At 30.2% G+C, this 6,714-nt stretch overlaps 1 long non-coding RNA gene across 1 annotated transcript; it reads right to left on the reverse strand.

Annotated features, from left to right (window-relative positions):
- Positions 1-5,611: 5,611 nt before the first annotated feature.
- Positions 5,612-6,714, reverse strand: LOC138342316 (uncharacterized). Its single transcript, XR_011215158.1, has 3 exons — positions 6,583-6,714; positions 6,387-6,463; positions 5,612-6,166 (listed from the first exon to the last, which is right to left on the reverse strand). It is a non-coding gene; the product is annotated as an uncharacterized lncRNA (long non-coding RNA).

Below are 6,714 nucleotides of genomic sequence, written 5' to 3' on the forward strand. Positions count from 1 at the left end.
AATATTAATTATATTAATTAAAAATAATAATTGAGCACTCAGTATTTGATGGTGAGGAGCGCAAATCAGTTTATGCTTAAGCCGATAGAAAGAATAATAAGTGAAAGTGAATACTAATTACTTATTTTTCAACATTCAATAATATACATTGACTAATATAAAAATTGTGACGAAATACATATACTGGTCACAGATTCAAACAGTTTATAAAATAGAAAAATGGACAAATAAAAATAAATAAAATAAATATAAAATATAAAATATAAAATATAAATGAAATAAAGATGAATGAACCAAGCAACAGTTTCAAACTTAAAACTTTAAAAGATTCATATTCTCATTGAAGCGGTCAAGGGAATAAGCAAGCAGTACAAGAAGACTTGTTAATGATATGATGTTTGTTTGTTTCTTTCTTTTATATCAGTTATTAATAATAATATTAATTTTATATTTTTAAAATATATTGTGACTTATTGCACTTTTTGCATAGTTTTCAAACTTAAAACTTTAAAAGATTCATATTCTCATTGAAGCGGTCAAGGGAATAAGCAAGCAATATAAGAAGACTTGTTAATGATATGATGTTTGTTTGTTTCTTTCTTTCTTTTATATCAGTTATTAATAATAATATTAATTTTATATTTATAAAATATATTGTGACTTATTGCATCTTACATAGTTTTTAAATATGTATATTTCAAATCCAAATATTAATCAAATTAAATAATTTTGCTATTTTTTAAAAATTAGTTGTACTAATCATATCTAGGAAAAGTACATTCAAGCTTTATATATTTTTTGTGAAATATATGGCTAAACACTAGAGCCGTCAATATGGGCTATGCCCGTTGGGCCGGCCTGGCTTAACCCGAAATTTAATAGGGTTGGGCTAAGATTTTTGGAGCTCATTTAAGAAAAAGGTTTTTTAGTCCGACCTGAATAAGTCTGCTTATTTTGGGGCTTGAAAAATATCGATAGGGTCAGCCCGTGGGCCAATAAAAAGTAATTAAAAAATATAATATGATATTAAAATTTAAAAATAAAGAGAGTTCAAAATCAAAACAATTATTATAATATTTCTATTTAGATATTTATATTTTTAGTTGAAAAAAATTAATAAATATCAAGGAAAATGCACAAGTACCCCTTAGACTATGACCAAAATCTCAGAGACACACCTTAACTAAACTAAGGTCCTATTACCCCCTGAACTTTTTTTTTGTAATTTTATACACCTTTTGTCTTATGTGGCACTCTGTGTGACTCCACGCAATTGAGGCGCATCAGAGATATTTGGATGCCACGTAAGCCAAAGAGGTACACAAAATTTCAAAAAAAATAAATTAATAAGTTCAATGGGGTAATACGACCTTAGTAAGGTGTGTCTTTTGAATTTCGGTCATAGTCTTGGGGGTACTTGTGTATTTTTCCTAAATATTATAAAGATAATTTTATTTGTGAATTTGATTAACAAGTAATGACATTAAGGTCTGATTTGTTTCCACTAAAATCAAGACGTCTGAATTTGAATATGCATTTAAATATTAAGATGTGCATTAAGATCTAGATGTTTAAATGTGAATAAACATCTGACTATTAAAATAGTCTCTGAATCTGAACACTAAATTACTGGAACAGTTTGTTTTCAATATATGAATGCACATATGAAATTTAACGTTATATCGATAAAATATTATCAAAATCTTGTTAGTAAAATAGTATTTTTCATATTAAATTATATTTTGAACATTTTTTACCGTAACAAGGTAATATGATTTATCTTTTAAGAACTCAACATCAAGTTACATCTTTAATATGACTATTTTTTGCACTCAAAATACTTTGAGAATCTAATATAATGCAATTTGAAATAGTTTATATAGAGTAGTAAATATATAGTGTAGAAAAATATTTTATTTTATTTTATTATAAAAATTTATTATTGTTATCGATCAAATAACTAATATTTTCTTATTTTTTTGAAATCGTGCTAAATATTATATCATAACGTAATATTGTTTTGTCGATATTTATGATAATATTTATAAATTATAATTTATAATTTAATTTAATAATTGTAAAAAAAATATATTTTTTAAAAAAGTGGACTGGCCCGGCAAGACTGTAGCCCACGTACTTGTGGGCTGGGCCGACCATTTTCTGGCCCACACAAAAAATGGGCTAGCCCGGCCTGACCCGTAAAATATCAAAGCCTATATGGATTAGCCCTAATGGGTGGGTTAGACCATATTGACAGCTCTTCTAAATACAGGTTCAACTTTAACTAAATTTTTTAAAAAATATTTGTTGATTATATAAAAAATAATAGAAACGTAGTTTTCAATATTTATATTTTAAAATGTTTTAGCTATTTTTTTAGAAATTATATGTATAAATCATATTTAAGAAAAGTACAAAGAAACCTATTTTTTTTTGCGTATGGCTAAACAGAAGTAATAATTAATTATATAAAAACAAGAAGAAAAATGTCATAATTAATTGCGAAATGTGCATCATTTATATGCTTTTTCCCTCTTTTAGATAGTAATACTTTTTTTTTTTTAAAAAAAAAAGAGCAGTAGTTTGAAGATACATGATGGCTCGATTAATATTCTTGAGAATATTGACGGTAAATAATTTTTTTATTTTATTAATTTGTCTTATTTATATAATTGAAGCCACAAGATTTTTCTACTTGTTGACTATGCTTGTGCTTATTTTTGGTGATCGAATAGAATGGTCATTGATATTATGAATTGCTAGAGAGAATAAATTGCATATTTAGATTGTTATCGAAAAATGTCATTCTTAAGTATTTGAAAGATCATTTATAAAAGTAAGCTTAGAGAAAATAAATTTTTGATATTATCATAATAAGTGAATGAGAAATTGCTAACTGAAGTAGTTCGAAAGAATACACCTCGTACTAAGTTAAAATTATATCAATCTATTAGATATTGTGTTATACCTCAATAGTTCACTTAATATGGATTAAAGAGGGTGACATGTAACACAATCTTTAATAGATTGATATAATTTTAACTGCTTTATTATTTATTAGTTAAGTAATTTAGTAAACATAATCTTAATCTTTACAACTCGAAAAATTGTTCGAGAAATAACTAATTGTGGTAAGTTAATGCTGATTCTCAACACATAGAAATTGCAATTGTGTCACACTCACTGTAACAAGGCTAATTTGGGGAGTCATTTTTGAATAGCAGTGAACAAAATGTGGTTAACAGAATAACTTATCATCGTAATTAAATAGGAAAAAATTTGAAAATAAATATATATATATATATATATATATATATATATATATATATATAAATTTTGATCGAAATCGATGTAACAATCTTAAATTTTGGGCTAGGTATATTGTCCCATGCACTATTTAATAGTATATTTTAAAAATATATAAGTGTCTACGTGAACATTATAAATATTGCATCATTATAAATAATAACTGTCACGACCCAAAACCGGGGCCGCGACTGGCACCCACACTTACCCTCCTATGTGAGCGAACCAACCAATCTAACCTTAACGTTTCAATATAATATAAACAGAAAGTAATGCGGAAGACTTAAACTCATAAATAAAATCAATAACTATTATTATCCCCAGAATCTGGAAGTCATCACCACAAGAACATCTACGATCAAATGACTAAACTAAGAGTATTCTAAAAGCTAAAAATACATAAGAAGCTAGTCCATGCCGGAAGTTCAAGGCATCAAGACTTGAAGAAGAAGATCCAGTCCAAGCTAGAAGCGTTAGCTCACCCTGAAGATCCGGTGTGACGAAGACTGGCTAGAATCACTGTTGAGTTGAAGATGACGGAACGTTTGCTGCACTCCACAAATAACAAGAAGAAAACATAAAAGTAGGGGTCAGTACAAACCACGGGTACTGAGTAGATATCATCGGCCAACTCAAAATAGGGAACAGTATATATCAAGCAATATCATAAATCAACTATAAAACTCAACATGTAGCAACAACAAGTACTATAATCATCAATAAGTACCATCAAGTTCATCCATGAGGGCTCAAGCCTCAATACCATACTCATTTGGGAATTAAGTTTATTAAGTTGAGTATATTATCATCTTTCAAGATTCATTATCTTTCTTCCTCTTGTGTCGGTACGTGACACTTCGATCCCCTACTACTATGTGTCGGTACGTGACACTCCGATCCCCTAATTCTACGTGTCGATTCGTAACACCTGATCCCCTATATGTGTCGGTACGTGACACTCCGATCCCCTATATGTGTCGGTACGTGACACTCCGATCCCCTAATACTATGTGTCGGAACGTGACACTCCGATCCACTAATACTATGTGTCGGAACGTGACACTCCGATCCACTAATACTATGTGTCGGAACGTGACACTCCGATCCACTAATACTATGTGTCGGAACGTGACACTCCGATCCACTAATCTCATTCTATCAATTCATCAAGCCTTCTCTATATCAAGGCATCATCAATCCCATTACTTTAATTCATCAAGCCTTCTCTATATCAAGGTATCATCAATCCCATTACTTTAATTCATCAAGCCTTCTTTTATACCAAGGCATCATCATTAATAACGTAGATTAAAGTTTCTTTCAAGATTTGGGATTCAATAATTTCATCATGCTTATCTTATCACAATCACATAATCATATTCATGCAAACATACAATTAAGCATATAGTAGGGTTTACAATACACCAATACATATCATTCACTATTAAGAGTTTTACTACGAATATCGTAAGAGAAAGCATAACCTACCTCCACCGAAGAATTGAAATCAAGCAAGTTAATCCTCAAAGCTTGGTGCTTTCCTCTTCTCTCGATCGTTTCTCTCTCTCCCTTCTTGTTCATTCTATTTTCTTATTCCACCCTCTTTCTTTTACCCTAATTAGTATATAATTAAGAATAAAAGATGGAAATAATAACCCACTAATTATCTTAAGGTTACCTCTTTTAACCCCCAAGAATTTGAGTTATTAATATAAATCCACGAAATATATAATTATAGCAGGAATAGTCCAAAACGCCCCTTTAAAACTTAACCAGAAATCCGACTCCAACTAGGATTACGCAAGCTGTGAAGGGCCGCCGCGCCTGCGACGGTCCGTCCTGCTGTCCGTAGCATAGTTCAGAAACTTGATTTTGAGTGAATGGCCTGTGACGGGCCGTCGAGCCTGCGACGGTCCGTCCTGCCACTCCGTCACGAAGTTCAGAGAGTCGATTTTCAGTACCCAATTTCAGATTTTCTAAGTGTTTTGAAACGAGACCCTGCGACGGTCCGTCGTGCCCATGACGGTCCGTCGTGGGGTCCGTCGCTTCTGCCAGTTTTTCCAGAATTGAAGTCTGTTGCTCAAAACGACTAAAAAGGTCGTTACAATAACGTGTCGATCTCGATAGTTATATATCTTTAAAATACACTATCAAATAGTGCAATCGGTAATAAATCCTGCCCTAAATTTGTTACAATAATTTCGATCAAAATTCAGATACATTTCGAACTTTTTGCCTTAACTAAATTAGATATAATTCTCAGGATACTCCTCCTATAGTCCTATACTTATGGAACTGTTGCTGATTAGGAAACCAATAATATTTTCTGCATAGTTTCATTTATGATTTGAGAAATACAAATACAAAGTCACAAACACGAATTTATTTAAGAAAACACACTCTAAAGTACATGAAAAAAAAATCTCTTAACTATTGAGTTACGAATGACAATTATAAATGTATTTCTAATATTACTTCTTCACTCGGCTAAATTAGTTTTTAGGTCTCTATTAAGTTTACAGAATGAATTTTGAGACCTCCTTTCCACTTTTTGTTCCAAACTTCATACAATCCAAAACAAATCTTATCAGTATTGCTCCCTTTTCCTTTTTTTATAGTAATAGTTTCTGATATCATCTTTTTGTCATTAATCTTAGTTGCCAAATTCACCTTTCTCCATTGAGTATTATCTCCCCATTTAGCCATAAGATAAATTGGTGAATCACTCCAACCGAACGCATCAGCCATCAATGCCATTATAAATTCAATATTGTATGATGTTTTCTTCATTATATTGATATTATCGATGCAACCAGTCACCTCCAACCAATTTACTTGTATAAGTTCTGCATCATCGTTTCTGTATAATTCAAATATATTTGATTGAAACGTCAACATGTTAAATACAACAGGAGATCAGTATAATTAAATTGATCTCAAGATGAATTTATATATGTACTCCTATATTGTCTTTTCATTATGCAGAATGTTGTCCTTTTATAAAAATTTATGTTCAACTTCTTTATGAAATGAAAATATAGTTGGCAAAAAATAAAATTAAAAAAAAATTGTATTCTTACTCATCTTTGGGTAGCTTCCAATAACGCTTATCATTTCCCCAAACGATATTAAGTGATTTAGGATGAATTATATAACCCTGCAAGCAACAAAAATAACAGAATTAAATAAATCAACATAACAAAATTCGATGGATTAAGAATATGTAACGAGAGAAAGAAGAATTGCAATATAGGAAGTATATGAAGTGTTCTGTACCTTTTTTGTTATAGAGAATGATTGATTGCCTTGATAGTGAAAAGATTTTGAAGCCATTTAATTTTCTATATAAGTTGAATTGTAAAGAATTTGGAGATTTCAGTGTCTTATAATAATTTTGGCTACAAAAAT

The sequence above is a fragment of the Solanum lycopersicum genome, chromosome 2, assembly GCF_036512215.1.
Source record: "Solanum lycopersicum chromosome 2, SLM_r2.1".
NCBI classification, from domain to species: domain Eukaryota; kingdom Viridiplantae; phylum Streptophyta; class Magnoliopsida; order Solanales; family Solanaceae; genus Solanum; species Solanum lycopersicum.